Source organism: Falco naumanni, chromosome 7 (genome assembly GCF_017639655.2).
Source record: "Falco naumanni isolate bFalNau1 chromosome 7, bFalNau1.pat, whole genome shotgun sequence".
In the NCBI taxonomy this organism is placed as follows: domain Eukaryota; kingdom Metazoa; phylum Chordata; class Aves; order Falconiformes; family Falconidae; genus Falco; species Falco naumanni.
Genome location: NC_054060.1, coordinates 2,553,952 through 2,579,105, shown reverse-complemented (window position 1 = coordinate 2,579,105; position 25,154 = coordinate 2,553,952). Strand labels below are relative to the sequence as shown.

The window sequence follows — 25,154 nt, the reverse complement described above, 5'->3', positions numbered from 1 at the left end:
ACACCACCTCGCCCTGGCCCCACCGGCAGCGGGTCCCAGTCCCGCACACAGCACCCCACTTCAGAGCCAGGAAACTCCTGCCCTCGTGACAAAGGCTCCAAGGAATTGCAAGCGAGCGGTTGCAAAGCCACTCCCAGGCAGATGATGGGGGTTTTTAGATATATTTATTTTTATATATATTATATTAATTTTTTTTTTTTTACACATTTCAATGCACTCACTCCACACTCAGAAAGAAAAAAAGCAGCAAAATGGCAACAAGGCAGCACTGAGCAGAGCGGGGCACCTGTGGGCTGACTGGCCTTGCATATGCTCCAGCGCCACTGTGGGGAGAGGGCTTGGGGCAGCCCCCCGGGCAGCCCTCCTCCCTGCCGGGAAGGGACCCCAGTCCCAGCTGGGCTTGGATCTGGGTGCAAGGACAACTCCACTTAGTAACACAAGCAAAACTCCGGCAGAGCCTGAGCACAGACGGACTTCAAAAGCTCCCCGAATCCCGATGCCCCCAGCTGTGACACCCCCAACCGCAGGCAGCTGCAGCCCGGCCTGGCACCACTGGCTCTGCAGGAGCTGCACCTGCCTCTGTTCCTCCCCAGGAACCAGGCAACACTTTTTGTTTTGCTGATTGAGGGAAAACAGAGCAAATCGTTTTGAGGAACTGAAAATGGGCTCCTTTACTTTTCTCAGCAAGATAAAAAAAATTGTTCAGATCACCCAGGCTGTATTGTTCCCAAGTTGTTTCCTCTTTAGAGGCATCTCCTAAAGTGCATTTTGAAATCTGGGGAGATGAAGTGGCTTTTCAGAACACCCAAGTCAAAATATATTCCTCAGAAACCACAGACAGCCTGACACACATAGTCTTTTTTTTAAAAAGGGCTGAAACTACTTGTCCAGCACAGCAGGAATTGGTGGTTTCCCTGGGTTTGGGAAAGGAAAACACCTGGCCCGTAGAAATTCAATCCTGCTGCTGATGGACACGGGGAGCCTGGCATCAGGATGCTGCAGCAATCGGCCATTGACAGCCAGCACCCCTGGCACTGCTCTGCCTGTCCAGCCAGCCCTAGTCCTTCCTGGCGACTCCCGCCTGGCTTTTCCCTCTGCTTTCCTTTCCTCCACCGGGAACGGGCAGCCCTGGGGGGCTGCAGGGAGATGGCAGAGATGCTGCAAAGGCAGGAGAGAGAAAGCCAAGGCCCCGCATTTCCAATGAAGATAGCTCCAACATCTGTCCTCAGCCAGAAATGTATTCACCCGCACAGACACACTCATCAGATGAGGCTCTAAAATATTTACTGCCCAAATATCAATCCTCATAAAGCGAGGCAGCCATTTGGGCTCGGGGAGGGGGAAGGAGACGGGGCAGGTTGTCAATAATGTCATAACCACGGGCAATTTTATGTATCTCTGGAAATGGCCAAGGAACACGCAGTTTGACAGATGTGCAAACGGGTAATGCAGGCTTCCCAGTTATGAGCATGAGGATGTCAAGAGGAATAGATGAGCAGTAATTCAAAGTATATTGGGCTTAGAGAAGTACACGGGCATCGTAATGAATACGGGATGGGCACCGCGGTGCGGGGGGGGCTGGAGGGGTGGCGGTGGCACGCTGGTCTGGGAATGCAGCCCCTGCCAATGCTGCGGAGCCACTGCGGGGACAAGGGACCTGGGCGGGTACCTGGCGGGCAGAGCCATGCTGCCATGGGGTGTTACTGCACCAGGGGACGTGTCAGCCTGCTTGTCGCTTCCTGGGGCTGGACCGACCTCCAGGCTGACTTCTTCCTCCTTTGCAACTACCTCTCCACACGCCTCTCCCACCATTGTGCCACTTTTCCTTTCCCATGCTGAGAAACTCAAGGCTTTGGCCAAGCACCTGCATTTTTCACCAAGAACAGTCAAAAAAAAAAATCTCACCATGAAACCAAATTAAGTTTCAAGTTTAGGCTCAGCAGAACTACTGCTTTTTTTTTTTTTTTTTGCTTCCATCTCCAAACTAAAACCCAACCCCCAGCACCGCAGCAAGGGCCGCCGCCGCCCCCAGCCCCGCCTGCGAGGCACAGGCACTGCTCACACCTATGACTAGTGCCTCACCCAGCATTTCCCCATCCCACCTCAGCTCTTTTAAAAAAGCATCATCGCACAGACGCACGCTACACCTCCAGCCACACGCCGCCTGCCGCCTCCGGCACACACTCCCACCCCGGACCTGTGGATCCCAGCAGCACGGAGGACCACGGAGGCTGGCCAGCTTCCAGCACAAAGCTAAGGTGCTAGAAATAAAGAAAAGTCAAATTAAATACAAACGAATGATGCCGGGACGTGCTTCTCGGGTGTTTGCTTTGCCGGAGGAGTGCTGCCGCACGCTGCGAGGGGGAGCAGCAGCCGGTCCCAACTGACCCCACTTGGCCAGCCTGGAATGGCACGCACCGACATCTCGGTTCTGCTCTTTCTTCCCCAAGATTCGCCTCCTTCGGCATTTCTGGCAGTGAAATTCCCACTCCCCCAGCTCCCGCGGTGCTCTTCAGAAGGACACAGCCACCGGCTGCAGCGGTAGAGCCCAGCACAGCCTTCCTCCCTCCCCAGTTCCACCTGCAGCTCCTGCAGAGAAGTTCATTGTTTTTCCACATCCCAGTGCTTTCAGAGTAGGGGGGAAATCACTCACGAAGGCAAGCAGGCACCCTGCACACCAGCAAACCCCACAAAGGTGATTTTTCCTGTGGAAAAATCCATGAATCACTGTAAAAGTCAGTCTGGCTTGAACCAAGACACACTGCTCACCATCGTTTATTAGAATGAATTAATCAGCAATCTTTTTCCTGGCTGATTTCATGAAATATGACTTATCCCAACCATTCACTAAAAAGTTATTGCAACATCCAGCTGCAAACTTCCCCTGCATGTGCTCTGGGAGCTTTCCCCATGGCTCATGGAGTGCCACAGCGGTTTGCTCGGTCAAATGCCCGATGCCTGAGTAAGCTTGAACCTTAAGGAAATGTTTACTACAGGTCTCAGACCTCGTATTTTCACTCCCAGTAGACACTTCTGGGACTGCCCGTTCCTGCCGACGTGCTGCCCAGTGAACAATCCCGCTGGAGCCAGGGAGCCCTAGGGTGCCGCAGCCTTGGGCCAGGGGTGACACCACGAGGAGGAAGGGGCACGGGTGGCGAGGAGCCTGACACGCAGCACATCTCCTCCACCTTCTTTAAAATCCACGTGCAGCCACCACCCAGCCACGCCACACGCGGGCAGATGCCAGGAAGGGCAGGCAGGGGCGAAGGGGCAGGCAGGGGCTCCAACGAGGCAACCAGGTGGGAACAAACCCGTGATGAGGGCTTCTTTCCAACAACTGCCCATGCTACAATTCCACTTATTTTCTCCTGCCAGCACCCTCCTGTGCACAAGAGCTCTGCCGTGACACGGTGTAAGAACAGCAGACTTCAATGCCCACAGTTGCGATAGCAGAAAAGAGATAATTGCACTTCTAAGAGCAGCAGTAACTTCTCTCAGAGAAACTTTTCCTGCTAATGAGGCTGTTCTGGTCTGAAATTCAGCGAGGGTGAAGAGGGCTGGTCCTGCTGGCAGCTCGTGGTGGGTGCAGGCAGAGGGCAGGCAGGTGTGGGGAAAGCAGCCCAGGGAACCATCGCCACGGCCCCAACCTCATCTCTTTGCAGTTTGCTGGAGTTTAATTTCCCAGTGCTAGCACTGCATCAGTGAGCCGACTTGCATTTATTTCTCCTTAAAAAATAAATTCCACTGTATCAGCTATTGTCTCCACTGCCTCCTCTTGCCTTTGGCTACAAGCTGGTTTCAAGGCATCTCCCAGTAGAGCTGCACCTGCCATCCAACCCTAGGCCTCTGCAGAGGATTTTCTGCATCAGTGCCCACATGCTCACAGGTCCCAGGGAGCCCGTGGCTGGCACCGCCAGGGGTGACGGGACAAGCCTCTCTGCTGATGACTGCCAGCTGCTGAGCAGGTCGCCCGGGCTGTAGTGACTAGAGGCAGAGGTAGCGATTTGCGTGCTCACCTGGAAAGGCAGACATCCTCCTATCCCTTGCAGAGCTGCTGAGAAACCAGCTCCTGGCTTTTCTCCTAAAAGTTTACCACCACCACACTTGAGCTGCAAGGGGAAGATGCAAAATCCCTTCTCCCTTGGTCCAGGCACTGCAGTGGTAAAGCCAGAGGTGAGCCAGCTCTGCGGGAAAGCCTGCTTCCAGGGAAATGCTTGGAGGGTCGCAGCAGCCAGCTGGGACTCCATCTCCCCTTGTGTAGGGACCCGGGACCACACGGCAGCACGCCCCAGGGCAGAGACACCGCTCCCCGGCACCAGCCCTGCTCCTCATCGGCATGCCGGGCACACGCATCCCAGCGGCACGGGGCTGCTCCCCCGGAATTCAATGCGTGTGCCCAAGCAGCGGCAGCAGGAAGGCTTGGAAAAGTAGAGCAAGAGAAGAGAACAGGAGGGAGGCGCAAAGCGCAGCATGGCAGCTCAGGCTGCAAAGCCCCAGCTGGCAGCATTGCTCCTGTTACCTGCGCGACCTTGGGAGCCCCGGACAAGCTGCAGAGATGAGAGGGAAAGCGTCCAGCGGCATCTCTGCGTGCTGCTGGGGACACGGAAAGTCAGGCAGGGGACAGAGGGGTGGGTGCCATTTAGGCTGTGCCACCCCAGCAATGGAGCTCACCGGGTGGGCCAGGTTGCTTTTTCGTGTGTCTCAGCCCCTTCCCCAAAAACACAGCTCCCAACCCCAAGCCGCCTTTGCACAGCACGTCAGCGGGTCCTTGGTTTTGCTCCCACAGGAGCACTTGCACGGGAAGAGGTGCACCCCCGCGTCGCTCCCCTCGGACCCAGCTCTTGCAGGGGGCAGCGGCAGGAGGAGGGGGCCTGCTCTGCCGGCGCTGCCCGGAGGGAAGGGCAGCAGCCTCCCCCTGCCATGCAGGAGGCAGTGCCAGCACGCAGGCAGGCTCCCCAGATCACAGCGTGCGTATCTTGAGAGCTCACAATAAATATTTAAAGGTGGAGGGGAAAAAAACCCCGCTCCTCTCTGCGAGTTCTCTGTCTTTGCTCTGGGATTTGAGGCAGAGACAGACAGAAATATGACAAAGGAGACGCAGGTTTCAGCAAATCATGGGCACATCAGAAGCGATGGCTTTCAGATGCCGGCTTTGCTGCAAGATAAATTCCCTCCTGGCCGCATGCCTGACAACCCTGACAGCCCTTGGGGACTGCAGGTCTGCTTTCCCTGCACATACGCAGGGCTGCAGCAAGCCCACCTCCTTACATTCATGCACCCCAGAGAACGCCCAGCCCGCGACGGGAGCCAGGCATTACCTAGATCCCTTTCCAGGCCAGTTAAAGCTGGTCCTGAGCCATGGGGGTACGCGTGTTCCTCCTTGCCCTGTCTTGCGTGCATGCACGACGTGATGGGCTCTACATCGGGGTGTCAGACAAATGCTCCCAAATCCCTGTCCCCACAGCAGAGCTCTGCCAGAGGGGCAAACCACGGCTCGGCTTTCTGGATGCCTCACATGAGCAATGGCGGGGTGGGGGGGAAGGATGGGAGGTGACAGCCCTACCCAGCTCCCACAGCCCCGTGCTGGGCCACCACTTGGAGGCAGTGGCCGGAGCAGCCACAGAGGACGGGCTGTTGTGTATGGCAAGGCTGTCCTCAGGATGCTTTTATTTCCAGAGAGAGCTCATTAGCTCCGGTTGTATAGCAGTTCGGGGGTTTTTTTCCCCTGTTATCAAGAGCTGGAAAACTCCACTGAATAGTATCTCCAAGCACGAGTGGAACAAAGACAGGGCACAGGGGGAGAGCAGCAACAAAACCCGAGATAATCAAAGCTGCTGCTGCAGCCTGGTATCACTTACGATCTCCATCTCATTTGGATTTCCCAGCTGGAATGGTCGCCACTTGCCCAGCCCCCAGCAGCCCCCTGTGCACCTGCAGGACCCATCCAGAGCCGGCTCTGCTCAAAGAGGGTCCAGAGCAGCACAGGAGGGTTTGAGATGGCTGGGAACCAGATTCAAGGCTCCCTGGAAGCAGCCCACTGGATCGGATGGGATGCCAGGAGCCAAAGGGGCTTGTGCATGTACTAGGCAAGGATCTGTCCCTGGCATGGCTACAGGAGGGGTTTAATCCAGGCACATCCTACCCAAGGCAGGCGCTCAGGGATGCTCGGGCAGCGCTGCCCTGCCGGGATCGCTCTGCAGCAGCCACCTCTTTATCAAGCCCTGATGTTCCTCACCCACTGCTGCACAGTTCAGCACATGCTGCAGGGGATGCAGCCGAGAAAACACAACAGGGGATAAGCCAACTCCCCAGATATGATCACAAGCCCCATTATCTCCTTAACCATCCCAGATCTATTCCTCCTTATCTAAATCCTCCTTCTGTTTTTTCCCATCTCTTAATGTAGTTGCTCTTGGAGCATCGAAGCCTCCCCAGAAGTGAGGGAGGCTGCCGGAGAGCCTGATGCCCCGGGCTGCCACTCACCACAGCTAATGGGATAGACTCCAATTGACTGGCTCCGGCGATTTAAAGTTAATAAAATGTTAAAAGCAGCCCTATAAATCATCCATGCAGGAAGTGACCTGGACAGGAGGCCTAACGAGTTAGCAGAGGGTTTTATTTAAAAGCCATTTGTCTGAGAAGTGCAACACAAAGAGTCAAATAACTCTTAGGGAAACAGCAGTGCTGGAGCTACCAGGAGGATTAGAGTGGGCTGGATATTTACGGCCGCGGACGGCAGCCCGAGCAGTGCTAACTGCCCCCTGATTCCCTAGCCGGACAGCTGGAGCATCCCAGCTGATCCCAGCTCCAGAGGTATGAGAAGGGAGCTCCCAAAGGGAACCAGGACAAGTCAGACCCCAGCTCCAACTTGTGTTTTTAGCTCACTGGGGCTACCGTGACCCTCTCACGGACCTCCCAAAACAGGAGTCTTGAGCCCATGCCCACAGGGTGACAGGCCGGTGACATCCACATCTTCCTCCAAGCCCTAGCAGCCCAGCACAGGGTAATACACATGTGGACAAGTTGTGATTATCCTGTGTTACCAGACACAGCCACCACCTCTGTTTGCAAGGAGGAGCTCGAAAACGAAAGGCCCTAAAGTCTAAAAACCCAAAACAATCCCAGAAATTGAAGTTTTGGTTTCTAAACCTAAATTTCCACTCCGCAGCCATGAAGACCTATTTTGCACCCCTCAGGAGGGCGGTCAGCCCCACAGCAGCCTCAGCCCCAGCTCACAAACCCAGTTCTACTTCCTTAACCTTAAAAAAAAAAAACCTACTGTGACGTGCAAAGAGCAGACGAGTGTGTTTCACTGGGCCAGGGGCTCAGTCCCCCTCCGGACACACAGACACCCCCAGCCACCCTGCACCCTCCTGCCACAGGAAGCCTCTGAAATACCCCAAAGGCCTTTTACAGTGGGAGCAAAGGCGGCGCACGCTTGGGAAGCCTCCAGAGCATCGTTAAAAGGCAAATTATAGACAATTATCCTCTGAAGTACATCAGGGAAGCAGAGGCAGCCACCAGGCGCTGGTTCCACCCAAGCCTGGCTCCTTGCAGCAGCCCAGGCTACCTTCTAAAACTATGAGCAAATTCACAGGTGGGATACAGCCTGCTAACAACCGGCTACATCAGGAGCGATGCCACCTTCAAAATCACCTTTTAATTGCAAGACAAGGGCAGTTCTCACCCCTGACCCAGCACCTGGCCCTCCCAGCAAGCGGAGGGGGAGAGGAGCAGCCTGCCAGCAGCTGTGCACGCTGCCCAGGGGACAGAGCCCACCTGGGCAAGGCAGGAGGTGCAACGACCCGAGACATAACCTAGCTTTCAGCTGCATTAGCAGCCTCCTTGCTGTTCACAGACAAAGGATGCGGTCCTTACCTTGGGAGGGATCTGAGAGGCTGGGTGCGGGTGCAGCTGGTTCTCCCCACCTGCGACAGGCACCTTCCCGGGGGAGCAGGGAAGCCTAGCAGCGCCGGGGGGCTGTGGCCGGGGGGCTGCTCCAGTGGCTCTGCGGGTGCTGAGGGCGGCTCATGGCTCCCGGGTGCAGGGGGCTGTGGGTGAGAAGGCACAGGAGATGTCAGGCAGGGAACGCATGGCCTCGAGCGCCCACCGAGCAAACCCACCCCACAGCAAGCTTGACTTGAAAATTAGGAAGGTGAAGAACTTTAAATATTGACTTTTTTCTATATTGGTTTTATTTCCCCCCTCCCCATCATCAAGCAAACAAGAGAAGCCACATGGGACCTGCTTAGCTCCGGAGCCTTAAGCAGATGGGAACACCTGAAAATGTCCAGCACCCCCTGAGGGGCTCCTGGCAGGCACAGGGTGGTATTTGGGAGCAGTTCCCACGGGGTGTTACTGCGCTTCCAGCATCCCTGGTCCACAGGAAGCACAAGCTTGCCTGGGCAAGCAGCCCACCTGCCCACACTGATGCATGCAGCCAAGAACATGCAAGGGAAGGACCCCCCAGCAAAATGGGCCAAGTTGGGGGTCTCATGAGGCCAGGGGAGCTCTCCCTCCTGCTACCTCAGAAATACTAAGAGAAAGCAGGTCCCTGACTTGCTGATCTGCAAGTATTCCTGCCAACTTCAATGCTGAAAGAGAAGTGAGACCCTTTTCTGATGGAGGAGGTGGCACCTTCACCCCTCCTCTAACCAGCCTCACCTCCCTGTGCAGTGCTATGCTCTCCAGCACGGGTTTGATTTAATGCATTTATTTAGCAGTGAGGTCCCCAAGGCAGAGCTCACATCCTCTTTTGCGTCTCAAACAGTTTTAAGCAGTCTGTGTGTAACAAATTAATAGTAAAGTGATGGCGCCTTGAAAAATAGACTCTCCCATCCTCAGAAAAGGGGCCACGTCTCCCAGTTACTCCAAAGGGCACCGCTTTAGACCTTGCTGAGCAAATGGTATTTAGCCACAGCCACCTTTTAATGGGAATGGTGTGATCCTGCAAGGGCTGCAGTCAAGTGTATCGCATCTTAAGATACCCTCATGCTGCACAGGGAGAGGGCAGGGAGGAGGAGGAGGGGTGGAAGCAGGTGCTGTTAGCGGAGGTGGTTTTTAGCAGCCATCCCCAACCTGAGGTCTGGCAACCTACCCCAAGCTGCCAGTTACACTCAGCATCTCTCGGTCATGAAAAGTATCCATGCGGTTAGCAGCAGAGGCTGGCAAATATTTGCCAAGGATTCCTCCAAATCTCCAAGCCCACCATGCACTTGCTGCAAATTTGTTTGCTGATCGTGGTCCTTATGCTAATTTGCAAAATGGAGAGCAAAAAGTAAGACAGCTGTACTGCTGAAGAGGGAAGGGGAGTGAGGAGGATACTACTTCACCTGGAAGAGAACTCCACCGACCCTAACAAGGGCTCAGTAATTAACACCTGCAGCACTGGAGCACAGGGGGGTCTAGTGCCCAGCTCCTGATGCTGCCTGTGGCTGAGGGAAGCGATCTCTCAGTGAAGGCAGCAACAGGGAATGGAAGGATGCTGCTGGGGGTGGCGATAGCTGCGTGTCAGGAGCACCTCTGAGGTATATAGGCAGCAATTTCCCCAGCCCAAGCTCCCTGCACGGGTATGTTGCAAAGGGGTGGTGGGAAAGCACCCCCTCCTCCCCTTCCCTGCTCCCCCTGCCTCAGTCCCCAAAGAGGTTTCCACCAGTCTCTCCCCTGGCTTCTCCTCTGATCTTGGCACCTTACCAAGCTCCAGCCCAGGCCAAGCAAGCTGCTAATTAGCTGCACTAATTAATCACAGTTTCCATTGTTTATTCTTTTGTTCTCACACAAACACCAACGCTCCCCGCACGGTGAGCTGCCATGCGGCTGCAGAGCAAAGGTGGTGGAGCTGGGACCGGGGGCACTGACCACCCCTGGCTGCTGCCACCACCGCGGGGGCACGGAGCCGCTGGAGCACACGTGCCACCATCCCAAGTCCCACCTATGGCCACCAGCCCCACAGCCTGCCTCTCTCCAGCCACGGGGCTGGCTGTCCCTCCATCAGATCCCCCCAGGGAGCCACCCCACATCTGCTCCCAGGAGCAGGCACCACAGCCACAGCCGGCACACGGCCCGGTGCACAGCCAGCCACCCGCCTCCCCGTACACCGGAATCCTGCCTTTGTGCCGCTGGATCCACTGCCCCAGCATTAGGCACCTGCCCATCCCGAGCTAACCTCCAGAAAGCTCCCTGGGGAGGGGGGAAGTAAGGGGGGGGGGGCTTCCCTGGGGTATCCCTGGTATGCCAGAGGCATGGGAGGGCAGGAGGACACCCCGGCTGTGACTCCTCGCCAGCGCTGGCAGGCTGTGCTGGGAATGAACACAACAGACCATTTACCTCTCCTCTCCACTCCCTCTGCCAGGGCTTTTTTTAACCAGGTATTTGGGGGGGGAAGAAAAAAAAAAAAAAAAGATGACACCAATGGAGAAAAAAGAACTGTTAGTCCAAGGGAGCTTGTGTTGTTAAATACAGAGAAATCCAAGTCTGGAGTCCAACAGAGGCCAAGGTTTCTGGGCTTTGACACAGCTGACAAGCTGGAGCACAATGAGAAAATACGTGCACAGAAATAGCCAGGCAGGATAAAGGATTTACTGCCTCTTTCACAGAAAACAAAAGAATAAGCTTAAACACTCCATTTAGGAGCGCAGGGGAAAAAAAAAAAAAAAACAAAAAAAACACAACAAACCCGATCTGCACGTAGAATATTTGAGCAGCAGGATTACTGGGAGGTGAAGAGAAACCAAATCCTGCCTGTCCGGGGTGCAGGAGGTGACGACGACGCTGCGGTGAGGCAGCAGCATCCCCAGGGAGCTTCTCACCGGGCCTGCACTAATCCCCAGCAGCATCTTGCAGCGAGCGCACACACAACACGCCAGGTCCCACCTCAGAGCCACCCTGTCCCTGCCCTCCTGCCCTGCCCTGGGGCAGATCGGCACAAGCACAACCCAGCTGTGGGCAGCGCATCCCGGCACAGCCCACTGTCACACTAACATCTGTGCCCTCTCCTGTCTGGATCACTTCTCGTGGGCTGATCCTGGCAGCGAGATCCCCCTTTCTGCTGAAGTCCCTCTCCGGGGTCCATCGCCCCGGTGCCACGCACCCCAGCTAACGGGGCCGGGGCTGCCTGGCTTTCAGACAGGCTTTTCCATGATGGGAAGGCTCCAGGCTGGTGGCTGCTCTCCATTTTGTGAGGAAATCATCCCAGACTGCCTCCGTGGGGGAGGCCTGATGGAAGGAGAGCTGGGGCTGGCAGGGGTTTGGGGGAAATTCTCCCTCCCACCACCTCTCCATGTTTGTCCTTGTTGAAGAGGGAAGTTTGGAGTTCCCGGAAAGTTTCCTCCAACTTCCATGAAAGAGAAACTCTTCAGAGAACAGATGGGAACCCAGTTTCCCTGATAAAAGTGCTGCAGTGGGATTTTTTGTGGATTTCTTTTCTTTCTTTCTTTCTTTCTTTTGAGTAGCACCAGCCAGAACAGAGCATTGCAACCAGTCAGGCAGAAGGTCTTACCCTTTCCATGGCAGGACACCAAGTCTCCCAGCTGGAGACCAGGACAGAACCCATCCCTGGTCCTGCTGAGAAGCAAGTTAAAAGCCAAAGCCATCATTACTGGGATGAAACACCACAAGATTCACAAACCCACTTACTCCTCCAGCCTGGAAGTGCTCGCGCCAGAGCAGCTCAGACTGTATTTCTGAAACGCCCAGGCGGCTGGGAGACGCTGGTGGGTCATTTAGTCCATTCCCCCTTTGGAACTGGGGATTCACTGTGCCTAAAGCACGCCCAACGGCTACGGTCAAGCCTAGCCTCCAACATCTCCAGCAAATCCAATCCTACAACCCTCCTTGGCAGCTTACACACTGCTTAATTGCCCTGATATGCACTGAGGGGGTTTTGGTAAAAAGCAGCTGATTTCTCAGCAGCAACAAATAGTTGGGAAAGCTTTCTCTCTGGCAAACTCTCTCTATTGTTCATCTCTTTCACACAAAATGTTCCTAATGAAGAGGGAAAGAAAGATCTTGGCTTCTTTCAAAACAATCTGAAATATTATATTAAAAACATGCACCGACGGTTGACATATTTAGTGCATTGCTTTATAAAGCAAATTGCCCGAGCTCATTCAGAGCTTGACACCATTACAGCAGCACATAACTACGTGGCTGGGAGGATACGCTGCAAGAAGTCCCACTCTGGGGGGCTACGGAGCACCTTGGAGCAGCCAGAGCACCCTGACTCCGGCTTCAGTGGTAGCTGAAAGCCACCAGGGTCACCCAGACCCCAAAGAGAGGGGTGTTCAAGCACCACCCAACGTGCTAACATGAGGATTACAGCAGGTTTCAGACCTGTGAATCCCTCTTGCTCCTCATCTAGACATCTGCAAAGGTCCGAGGCTGGGAGGATGCAGTACATGCCGTGCCAGGCTCTCCCCGCAATGGGCACCCACGCTGTGGGAGCAAACCTCAGTGTTTCCCTCGCCACGCCAAGCCTAATCCCTTGGAAATGGGAAGAACCTCTCAGTTCAGTAGGTTTTGACCTGGGGACGTCTGGGCTTCTGTCCATTTCGAAGGGGAAAGGAGACAACCTGCCCTCAGTGGGAGCACATGAGAAAACAGGGACTAGAAGCACCAAAACCTGACAATTTCTGTCCAAACTTCAAGAGAAAACGCACTCAGTGACGCAACCTCCCAAGCTCAGAGCCGCCAGACCTAAGCCCTTGCTGCTGCCAGCCAGGTTCAGCCCCCACATCAGGCAGCTGCCCCTGGAGGCTGGCAGGGTCTCCCTCCCTGCCTGGCACACGCAGGGTCCCTACAGAGCATCCATCCTCTCCCCAGGCATCTTGGAAGTGCTCCGGGATCTGCTGCAACAGGATTTTCCCAGATTTTAAAGTGATGCTCAGAAAACAAACAGACATAGAAACAGCTCTGATTACAAGGCTGGTTTGTGTCCAAGAGCAGCCCAGGGGCCAGGCTAAGATCGGCAACAGTGCCTTAAGAGCCCCTCGCTGGAGGCTGCTGTGAGGTATGGCTCCCCACCGACTCTGGTCCATGCCAGCTCCATGTCTGGTTTACAGGAGCCGGGGCAGGAGAAATGAGCAGGTTTTCTGGCACATCGGATCTCCTCCAGGGACCAAAAGTTTTGATGCTGACAAAGCCACTGCACCCTGTGCTGCTGTAAGGGTGCTCAGCCAAGACATTAGGGTGCTCCCAGAGATGATGCTGGCCTCAGCAGGGACATCCCAAGGGTGACCAGCATCCTTCCTCCAGCACAGGAAGCACAGAAGGAACCTCCAAAGGCTGTCATGAAAACGTCAGCACTGAGAACTTGGATTTTCATTATTGTGTTCCCTTCTGAACAACCTGCTATACCATTAATTACCCAGTCATGGGAAGCCAACATTTCAGGTGGGCACCATTTGTGATGGAGGGGCAGACACTCCTCCAGGTGGCCCAGTCTGCACCTGCCAGAGCCCCTGGCTCTCAGACACACAGCTGATTTCATTCTTCTTAGGATCAAACTGAGATTCAGGCAGGAAATATCCTGCACCCACCACCTACCAACCCCCAATGCTTGTGAGGGTGGTGGTCCTGGGGGAATCACATCTTCCCCTCCAAGCAGGAGAGGGGGGTCTCAGCACAGGGCAGGGTGTGCAGAGCACCTTTAGGCACATTTGCCTGTGACCTAACCCCATCTGCAGGGGGGGTCGCTAACACTGGGTCCCGATTCCCCAGGACAGGTTGGTGCAGAGCCAAAAAGCACAGCACAGACAACTGCTGCCCCATGCCAGGACGCAGCTAAAGCCCCCCAAACAGGGCACAGACCTTCAGAAGCCCTGGTGGGCCCTGAGCTCTCTGACCTTCTTTGACTCAGGACTGCAAGCCCTCCAAGAAGGTCCAGCAGCGCCTCATCACTCCCACCCTCTCCAGACCCCCTTGGGTGCACCAGCAAGTGGCTACGCTCCCTGAAGCGAGATCCACTGTGCAAGAGGCATCACAACAGATCAGAGGGACCCAGGGCTCCTCCTCATTTATATTCCCCTCCAGCTGCAGCCTTCAACATGGCTGAGGAAGGCAAGGCAAGACAAGGCCTACAGAGAATGCCTAAAGATTATTTCTCTCAGATTCCAATTTATTTTCCATCATTAATGCTTTTGAAAGCCCAACACGTCCTGCAAACAGAAAGAGCATGTTAAACACGCAGGCAGCGGAGCTGCAAAACCAAGATGGGCACGTGCCTGGCACAGGTACCCGGCCAGCTGGGGGGACACGCGGCACCAGCAGGCACCCTGCTAGCAGCACGGCCGAGGGAAGGGCTCTGGGGCCAGCCAGCACCACCCTTGCTCAAGAGAAGCTGCAAGAGAAGCTATTTATCCCCCACAGAGGTCCCTCACACATCCACTCGAGCCTCTACCCACAGCCCTGCAAACGTGAAAGCGTCATCCTGGAAAGCAGAGGTACCGCCAGCCTCGGTGCTGAGCATCACACAGCGACGGAAAGAACGCAGGACTGGGGGAGAACGACTTGCATGAAGGATGAGAGGAGCTGGAGTCTTCCGTAATGTAGAGAAAATTGCTTTCACCAACTATCTGCACTTTTAAAGCAATTACATTTGGGGGGAAGCCGAGAGCACGTCTGAGTGCTGTGCACATGGCGGGTGTGTTTTACAATGCGAGAACTCAGTAAGGAAAAAAATAGAAAAAGAAAATGCGTTTAAAAAAAACTATTTCACACAGTAGGTACTGAGCAGATAAAATATTTATAACTCAGGGAGGGGACAGCTCTTGGAGGCAGCCAGACATCCCAGCAACGGGATAAGCCAGAGCTCAGAAGAGGAGCCCGGGCAGCACGCCCCCACTAAGGGTCCCCTTCCCTCGAAGCAGGGACACCCCCCCGGGAAGCCCTGACAGCACAGCAGCTGCGCGCTGCCTGGCCCGGCAGGAATAAGGCTTGCCTTAATTAAAACACTGTTCACCCTTCACTTCAGCTGCTCGCCCAGGAGCGATCGTAACAAGCGAGAGTCGCTGCGAGGCCGGCATCAGGGTCGGCTCTCAGTGGGCTTGAACACCCTCGAGAACCTGCTGCCCTCAGATGAAAGACGGAGCCACCTTAATGCTTCCATTTACGGACCTGCAGGCTGAACCAAAACTCAGTAGGCAGCCCAGCGCCGACCAGTTAAAGCCTTCCCCGGACCAGATCTAGACTGGGAGGCAGCGGCTTCATTTGGCCATAGATTAGAAGCTCCTTCAGGCTATCAGAAATACTTCTGATCTCCTTGCCCAACAAGCTGTCACCCTTCAGCACCATTTTTCCCCTCTAATCTGCTAGAATTAGGAAGGATCCCAGGCCATAAACACATCTCTAATTACCAAAGCGGCAGGGGCGAAGCTGCCCCGCTCCCTGCAGCCGCTGCACTGACTGCTGCCAGCACTGCTTAGACATCTAATTTATCAGGCGGATGCCCCTTTCACTTTCTGGCCATGTATCTTCCCCTCGTCTTTATCTGCTCTGGGGACAGGTGTGGGAAGTGGAGAAGTGGCATCTGTGGCTGCTGGTGACAGAGCCCCTTTTCAAAAGATGCTGTTCCGCTGTTATTACCAACTCTCGCCAAGTGGAATTGAGACATGAAGTAGATTTGTGCCCAAGATAATGGCGTTTATTAGACAAGCTATTGAGAAGAAAACAAAAGCTAACAGTGGAGAGCCACTAAGAGCAACGCTTGGAGAGAATACATCAAGAATACAAAGAGGAGCAGTGTTAATAGGTGGTGCTTCCCATCAATGATTAGAAACCTTGAGCAGTCCCTTAACGACACCGGGAGAGCGAAGGTTAGCGTCAACCAGCAAGAGGTGACAAACAGTACAAAGGTGTCCGCACCCTCAGACAAGGTGTTCAACCCCTTCTTTCACCGTCAGACATGGCTGAGCATCTCTGCCCCAGGGTGGCAGCCCCCAGCTTGCCCACGACCCTTCTCCTCACCTACACGAGCATCACACAACCAACCCCTAGCCCGTATGCTTTCGCTACACACAGAGATACCACTCCACAGAGCAAGGATTCCGGGACAGCTGCTCTGCCCCCCACCACTGTACCCCACAGCAGCACATGAAGGGAAGGAGAATTAAGTCTCTGCACCCTCCTGGAGCAACCAGGGCACTTCTGACAAAGCCAGAATTGCCTTTCCACAGGGAATGCCTTGAAGATCATGGATCCATCTAGATTTTTCCTATCGGAGACCATCTCCTCCTCACCAATCTTTCCTTGCCTGCTGGTTAACCACCAGCCAGCCCAAGCCCCCGGTGAGATTAGCTGGAGCCTGGCACAATGCTCACACCGAGCCACAGCAGAGATCTTTGGGAAAACAGTATCACATGGGAAAGCAGATATCACAGCTGCTAAACAACTGCTGGTCTGGGTCCTTGGCGATTTCTGCTTTCAGACTTCCAATCCAGGCAAACAGCACAGGAAGTCCCCAGATCCCCTAGCTTCACGGCCAGCCCACGGGGACAGCTGCTTTCACAGCCAGACCTCTCCATCCCAGCCTTCCTCTCCTGCTCTGGGAGGATGCTCAAGGGCTGGGCTGGGGCAAGAGCCGGCGGCACCGGGCAGTGTGGAGGAGGGCGAGCTCAGGCAGGAGCACAAGGGCGTCCCTGCAGCCCAGCACCTCCCAAGAAATTTATTGATTGTGACACACTGTCAAAGTGAGACGCGCCTCATTAGTCAGAACCGAAGCAAATAGGAGGGCTCTTTAGCCAATTTAAAAAAAAAAAAATAATAATCAGGCATGCTCCATGGAGCTCACCACCTCCCCGCCTTCAGCCCCAACGGCAAGTCAGAAACTAAGGCAAGATGTAACACAGATCAGAGTCACGGCTTCTCCCCTTCCCCAAGATGGTGAATTCCCCATTTCCAGCAAGCAGCAGCAGCCAGGAGCAGCCAGCAACCACCACACAGCCAGGCTGGATCCGGCACAGCCATCTGGAACAACACAGAGCTCCAGGAGCCGCACCTGACACTTGGAGAGTTTGAAAATGAGAGGGTTTGTTTCACAGCTCCTGGAGCATTTTATTTCCCAACTCTTGAAACAGAGCTCATTGACTCTCCTGAGTGGCACTCTCTGCTTAAAAAAAATCTATTTTTAAAAGCTTTTCTTTTTTAAATGACGTGGTTTTCCTTTGTGGGTTAAGCTGAGCTGGCACATGCCTTTTTTGTTGTTTTTTCTTTGTGGTTTTCCTCCAAGATTTATCAGCCTTTGGTGCAAAGGGCACTACAACTCTTCTCCAGCTTGCTGGCAATGCTGACCCTCCAGAGTTTTACACCACCTTCCTCCACCCCAGCCTCTTTGCACCACGAGGGAGCCCCTGGCCCTCGGCAGCGTGAGGAGAGCCCCCCCCCAGACTCCCACCATGCAGCAAACAAGGGGGGCTGCACGGCAAAGCCTCCCAGCACCTGCAGGACAGGAAGGCGGACGGAGGCAGGACAGGCAGAGGGACCATTTTGATGCCACCAGAGCATCAGCTGCCCCACCACAAGCCAGTTTGAAGTTTCACAAGCGCACGGACGTGCCTGTTGGCAGAGAACACCCCAGCTCGCTGCTTTCCAACCGGGCACCAGAGGAAGGCGGGAGCTGAAGACGGAGCCGTGGACATTGGGTGGATCAGTCGGGTCCAGCACCACAAGATGAGCCTGTTGTCCCTGCACCAGGGGCCAAGGTGCCCCCAGGCAGAAAGCAAAATTCACCTTACAGGGGACACATCCAACAGCTGGCGGAGGCACCCTGAGAAAAGCCCTCTCTCCTCCACTCAGCAAGAGAAGGGAGAGGCTGCTGGCCTGAAGGGTGCCATCACCCATGAGCTCCCCCCGCCCAGGGCTGGCCGGGGACACCCCACCTGACACAGCAGGGGCCACCTCCAGCCCTCAGCCGGGGGTTCAGGCTGCCCAAGCCCTTTGGTCACCAGCCTAGGAAGGAGCACTAGGCACACGGATGCTTGTCCTGCGCTGCCCTCCCCGCCCCTGGCCCAGCACCAGGCAAGCCGAGCCCAGCCCAGCTGCATTTTCCTAAATTAAACAATAAACAAGGAGCTGTTGCAGATTTCCCTTACACTGCAGTTCCTTATTAATCCCCACAGTAAACACAAAGGGGGAAAAAAAATAATTAACCTAAGAGGGTTGCTTTCTGTTTAAAGATACAAATGGATGCTAAAAGCAGACAAAGGAGCCCAAGCAGATGCAGGGCAGAAGGAGCGGGGAGCTGCCCACCGGCCCCCGGCGCAGGCAGGGCAGCGGGGCTTGCACTGGCCAAGCCTGGGAGCCTCTGGCCCACAGGAACCATCACCAGCACGGGAAGGCAACCCGCAGGGCTGCACAACCCTGACCCCCGGCAGGGTCTGTCACCCTGGCAAGGGCTTTCTGAGGAGCGGGGCCACCCCCCATACACCCCAGCCTGAACAGACTCTCTCCTCCCAGCAGGTCCCCAAGGCTGGGGGGGTCAGTGGCTCCCGCCGCAGGCGTGGGGTGCAGCACGCCGGGCGCTGGGGGAATGGCTGGGCAGCAAAACCACAATTATTCGCCTGGAAAAGGGCCAGGACACTGAACTAACCCCCTGCACGTGGCGACTAAACCTATGCGAGGAGGCTGCTTTAGTGAGAAATGGCCATTTGAAGCTTAACAGCTCTCACTGGCAGATTTCCCCCCCCCCCCCCTCTTCCCTCTGTAGCTGCTTCCCGTACAGTGCACCCAGCTAATTAATTACAGAGCACAATCCAATCAGTCAGGCCATCCTATTGCAGTTAAAGGCATTTAAGAGATAATGCCATGAAACTCCAGATGGACTGGCCTGACCCCTGCCTCCGACACCGCTGGGGTGCTCAGGAGCTGCCGCCGCTCCAGCCGACATCCCAGATCCAAGCATACCAAAAAAAGCCCTCCAGACGCTTGCAGTGCTCCCGTGCGCGGGTTGCCAAGCCCCTGCTGACTTTAATGAGACCTGTGCCCTCCTCTTCCACTTGCAGCTTGCCCCGGGGCACCCGGGCTCACCGCTGCCTGCGGAGCACACGCTAGCCTGGCTCAACACAAGCACGGGTAAGGGAGATGCCCCCCGCCCGGCTTCTCCTGCTCCGAGTTTGCCCTCAGCGTGGCAGAAGGACAGATTTGAAGGCCAGATGCCAGCCCATCTTCTCCCCCCTGCTGCCGACACATGCCCCACGTATGGTCAGCTGCAGCAGAGGCTGCCTCAAGGTGCTGTGCGCCACTGTTGGGGGTATGCCAGGGCACCCTGATCCTTCCCCATCTCGTCAGAGGGCTCTGCTCCAGCCCCCTGCCACTCCCCCAAATACCAAGAGATGATGGCTACTGCTCAGCAGCAGAGACTGGCCGCGCTGGAGACGGGCTTTGACGGCAAACAGAGGTAGGGGAGTGGCTAAAGTGATGGCATGCTGAACAACCAGCTCCTTTTTGGTTACTGTTGTCAGCACTGACGTGCTGGTCTCCATATGGGATGTTCTCAGCTTTGCAGAGATGGTTTCAATCTCCTCCCTGGGCTAAAAGTGTGGGAGTTCAACCGAAACCTGAAGTGCCGAGGAGTGAGAAGTTATCAGACCCCTTGGACAAAGGTGGGGGCTTGCATTCGGTCTTGAATCAGGCACTGTCCCTCCCACCGCCCCCGGCAAGGGGTTCATTCAGTGGGTGCCCTTGGTACATCAAGCGCCCTTCTTTTCTTAATCACAGCTATCCGAGGTCCAATCCTGACCATGTATTGCTGGAAGCCTGGCTGGTTCCCAAGCCACTCGCTGCAGTGGTATTCAAGGAAAAACCTGTGGCACCAGATCCTGAGCATCCCCACAAAGACTCGGTGTGGCTACGTTGCTTTCTGCCAGCCACGCTCCCAGCCGCCTCATGTTTGATGATGAAAGTGGCTGATTCTGCGATTTACTGATCCTACCCTTGGTTAATTTTGCCTGCCTTGGGTGAGGATAAGCTCTTGGATTTGCAAACATTTTGAGGATTGTTGTTTTAGTTATTTATTTCCCCCTCCTGTTGTGTGTGCATGCGTCAAAAGCTCTTATGCCTTGGTCCAAAGCCCAAAGTTAAGGCGGGTGATATACATCAAGTCTAAATATGCTCCTGTCACAGGTGGCATCAAAAGCTAGTCGCAGTGGAAATGAGCAAGGGTTCTGCTCTCACTTGGTCCAGCCCATCTCACAGCAGTTTAACCTCCAAGGAGAAGCGAGGAAGAGCCTCTCCTCCTCAATCACGCCTCCAAAACGCCTTTGTCAGACTCAAGCACAGCTAACTACGGCAAGGGACAGAAAGGCTCTTCTCAGAGCTCTCCTCACTCAAGCCAAATACCCAGCTATCCTGCATCAGGACCAGCACCACGCAGGCCACAGTGCTTCAGCGCTAAAGAGCATCAACAAGGTTTGCACCCAAACGACAACCTCCGGGTTTCCCTATTGCAGATTTGCAAAAGAGGGACACGACTCTGGCGGGGCTGGAGCACAGCTGCAAGCAAACGGCGGCATTTACCAGCCACAAATGGAAAGGGGACAGTGCTGAGATGACCGTCTAATAACTGGGTCTTCCTGAAAACACCGTATCTGCGCATCTACAAAACTCACCATCTTGCAAGGACATTTACTGAACATCCCTTACAGTGTCAGCAACAGACACCAGCGATTAGCAAGAGGAGCTAGACCCGACGGTGGTCAGTGTGGATGGGGCAGGAGCAACCCAGACCTCCACACACCAGCTGCTGTTACATGTCGGTGGGAGCTGCGTGAGGGCTGGCTTGCTCTAATCAGCACTAAAAGAAGCACAGCTGACTCCTTACCATGGACCCTAAAACAAGGAACGTAACTACAATAACAACACACCACCAGAGCTTCAGCCAGAAAATCAGCACACCAGCTCCTCGTACCCACATCCCCCCTGAGAAGGCTAAGGAACAAGGACAGAGGACAGCTCAGCACATCTAGATAAAAAATAAAACAAAAGGTGATGTCCTCCCTCCTCCCACCGGTGTGCCCCAGATGGACTCGTTACACAGTCTGGCTGCAGAGAGGCCTCGTTTCACGGTAGATACGGCCACGGTGGGACGCCACGGCAGAAGGACCGTCTGGAGGAACTTCTGCTCTCTGGTCTGAACCCGGCTCCTGGGGCCAGTGATCTCAGCCGGGCGGGATGAGGAGACAGATGCTCCACGCATCCCAGCACTGCAGCCCTGGCAGGGTGGGGACATCCCCCGTGAGCACTGAGCCCCCCTGCTGCAGCCGTTTGGAGAGGGAAGAGGCTTTTCCCCATGGAGTCAGGGAACCGAAACTCTCCAAACGCTTATCTCAAGAGCTCCTGTAGAGCGCTACAGGGATATGGCAGGAGGAGGGAGGAGAAGCTGTTCAATAAACCCTGAGGCCATCCCACCTTATGTGCCTAGACACAGCTCTGGAGTACCTTGGTTCTGGAGGTAATTCCCGCCTCCTTGGCTCCCTGGGGATCCCATAAAACAGGGCACGTCTCCTGACAGCCCCGCAAGGACTCCTTGAGACTGCAAAGATGAGCTGAAACGAAGCAATGCTGGAAAAGCATCAGCCCCTCAGAGGATGGCATCGACTTGAGGTTGTGCTACCAGCCCAGAGCATCCGCTCTGCACCGAGCCCCCAAAGCAATGCACCAGCGAAAGTTCTCAGCCTTCAGCATCCATCTTCCCTTTGCCACAGCTGTAGCACCAGCGTTGCTGCTGGAGCCTGCACCGTCCCATTTTCTGCACCTTGCTATGAACCCTTCTAGAAGCCACCAATTAAACCACTGAACTGTTCTCAGCTCAGCCTCCCATGCATGAAAACGTCCTGTTATTTCACACCTGCCAAGAGTTGTGTCCCAGCAGATTTATCTTGAACTGACACTTGAGGATAATTAAACCCTTCTCTCTCTCCTGTTAGCAGCGCAGCAGATAAAAGGAGAGCCCTGGGGCCCTCCGATTGCTGTTGTGGCGGGTTGCTTCTGTACAAGCCAAGGAACATGAGATGAGCCTCAGTTTCTCAAGAGACATGGACGGGGGGAGGGGGCAGGAGGACAGCTTTGCAATTTGCCCTAATTTGGCAGAGGAGCTGAACAAGACGTAAGACGCATGCAGGCAGCTTCCCTAGCAGGGCAGATCATCTGGAGAATGAAGAGCTGGAAAACAAATGTCTGGGATCGAATCGAACCCACCCTTGTTGCTAAACCTGGGGTATCATCCATCACCGAGCCATCGGTCCCCAGAGGTCCGGCCATCACGGTCCAGGCACCCTTCCCACCTGCTCCAGCCTGAGCTGCCCACGGCAGGGCTGGCTCCCACCGCACCCACCGTTACCGGAGGCGCTGGGTGCCCCATTGAGTCAGCCCAAAGTTGGCCGCGTTTGGGGAGTGGGTGGCAAGGTGGGCGAGCAGCCGGCCTGGCAACAGCCCCCTGCTCAGCCCTGCCCGCCCCCCGCCTGCTGCCTGAGGTTGCTGCGCGTATCCAACCTCAAAGCCCAGCTTCGATCCTGGCGGTTTTGAGGTTGGCGCTGAGCATCTGCCATCACTCCGGGCTGGGCCTCCGGCAGCTCGGGCGGGGGGCGGGCGGGAAACCGCGAGCACGGGGACCCCCACCTACCTGCCCCAAGGAGCCCTGCACGCCGCCGAGGGGTCCCTTCCCTCTTCCTAGCCCCGCTGCGAGGGCGGCAGGCGGCAGGTCCCACTTGCTGAGCAATGCTCAGAGAAGCCGCAGGTCCCCAAGGAGCCCCCCCCCCAGCCCCATCCCGCTGCGGCTGCCCCCTCCCCCCGCCACCGTTACCTGCGGGGGCTCGGGCGGCGGCCGGGCGAGACGCGCCGCGCTGCAGCTGGGCTCGGCTCCGCGGGGCTCGGCGCATCCTCCGCCGCTCGGGGCTCGGCCGGGCTCCCGCGCCCCGCTCCCCGCCGCTCGGCTCCGCGCTCCGCCGCACGCGCTCCCCCGCACCCCGCGGCAGCGGCGGGGACGCGCGCATACCCCGGGGCTGGCGGCTCGAGGCTCCGCTCGCCGCCGCGGCGCCCGGCACCTCCCGCCGCCGCCGCCGTACCGGAGCGCCCCGCCCGCCCCCGCCTCCCCGCGCCCCTCCGCGCCCGGCCCCGGCGACAAATCGCGGCCGGGATTGCTTTAAAGAGAGAGCGTCCGCAGAGCCGGGGGAGGGGGGGCACGCGGCTTGACCCTCCCCCGGGCTGCACGGCGCCCCCCGGGCCCCCTGGGGCTCCGGGCATGCTGTGCGGCCGAGCCCCGACAGCTCAGCGCACTGGTGGCTGCAGCGGTGCTGCCATTGATGGCCTTTGCAGCCATCAGTGCGTTGAGCTGTCGGGGCTCAGCCACGTCCCCCCCGCACGGGGCGCGGGCAGCCCTGATGCCGAGCCCCAGCCAGCAGCACACCATGCAGCCCCCCCTCCATTATTCTGTGACGGTGAGAGACACCCCCCAAGCAACCTGGCGGGGTGCCAGCCTCGTGGGGGGAAATGTTCCTGGATCCCTGGGGAGAACAGAGCTGACTGGGGTTGGGGCAGGTTATCCACTGCCCTGCACCTTCCCAGTGAGCCCCAGTCCTGCTGCAGCTGAGGGACGCTGGGCCAAGCTGTCCCCAGGTGCACAGCACCACCAGCAGCCTGTGACTTACCAGAGGGGCTTTCCAACAAACATTTTACCCATACGACGTCTCAGCAGGATCTGAGGGAAGCCACAGCCTTCCTTGGCACTCGGTGCATTCAGCAATCACGCTAAAATCTCTGCCTGGAGATCATGGGCTCGAGCTGGCAGCTCTGCAGGGCCTGGCTGTCCAGCTGCCCACGGAGGAAGCCCCTCTCCTTGCCCCCCGCTGCGCCCCATGCCCAAACAGCCCCCTGAAGAGCACCATCAACTGTTTCTCTGCAAGACCAACTTACACCATGCCCTGCACACATGTGGTGCTCGTGTCTGTACACCTGGCACGGGCCACCTGGCACAGGAGACGCTAATCCAGTGGGAAAGGCATATGAAGCTTTGGCAGAGCCCCCTCCCCAAGCGGCCCTCACCTTCTCCACAGGCCTTCTTTAGTGAACGTGTTCGTGCACTCATCCATAAATACCATTGCTAATTTGGGGTGCTCTGTTGCAAATTTGCAAGATGATAGAATCGGGCATTGTCCTATTCCCAGACCTAAGTTTATCCCCCTGGCTGGGTTTGCCTTACCCCTTCCCAGGGCTGGAGGAGAGGACCCACCGAGGTCCTCAGTGCCCTGGACCCTGCCCTGGGGAAATGCCCTGGGCTCCCTTCTACAAGCCAAGCTGCAAGCCCCCTTCCCAAAGCTGCCACCCTGCCACACTCTGGCTTCAGGTATTATCAGATGTTTTCTGATTCTGAAAATCCATCAGATTTTCTCCTGCCAATATCCTCCTCCTGCTTGCTCAAGCAGGAGCAGAGGCTTGCAGGCCTGTGGGTTTTAATCAAACCCGGAATTCTCTACACCGTTAAGTTACCTCTGTTTGTCTTGCTGGAATGAAGCAACCTGTTTGGTGAGGTTTTCCAGAGCACCCCAGCCTGTGCAGCCTGGGGGAGTGAATGTGCCCCTGGCCCTGGGCTACCGGCTGGACTGCAGCAGCCCACCGTGGCCACAGCTGGCACGGGTGCTGGTGGGGGTGCCAGCGGTGCTCAGCGCTGCACAGCCACCAGGAGCAAGCCCAGTGCTCCCTGTCCCGAGGAAACTCCAGCCGCCACAGCAAGGGCAGGCAGACCTGGGGGCAGGAGCAGGCAGAGGGGCAGGCAGCTCGCTCAGGGGGACAGAGCTGGGAGCAGGATGGGAGCAGGCAGCGCTGCGCAGCCCCGGCTCTGCGGCAGGAGCACAGGCAGCACCCCTCCATGCCTCACGCTGCGGTACTGATCCTCGCTGCTTTCGCGCTTGGTGTGTTTCATCAGTGAACACCATCTGTACCAGAACCAGGTATTGTTATGACCTTTGAGGCTCCATCCAGTGGTCGCTTCCATCAGATGCTTTTGTGTCTTACGATGATCCCAGGCACGGTGCCAGACTCAGAACACGCTGAAAGCAGGGAACATCTTTCCTCTGGTTTCAGGAAGGAGATATAGCATCCAAAAAAACTGTCCAGGATTTGGGCTAGAATTATTCCTATTCCATTAACACTAGGGATAAGTGAGATAGGAA

At 56.2% G+C, this 25,154-nt stretch overlaps 1 protein-coding gene across 1 annotated transcript in view; it reads right to left on the bottom strand.

The window, feature by feature from the left end:
• LINGO1 (leucine rich repeat and Ig domain containing 1) overlaps positions 1–23,058 on the bottom strand; it is a 170,316-nt gene extending 147,258 nt beyond the window's left edge. The window contains exons 1-2 of the mRNA XM_040602075.1: positions 22,790–23,058; positions 7,879–8,051 (exon numbers count right to left, since the gene is read on the bottom strand). The gene's annotated coding sequence lies outside the window, so the exon portion shown is untranslated. The remainder of the gene's footprint in view (positions 1–7,878; positions 8,052–22,789) is intronic.
• Between the last annotated feature and the right edge of the window lie 2,096 nt (positions 23,059–25,154).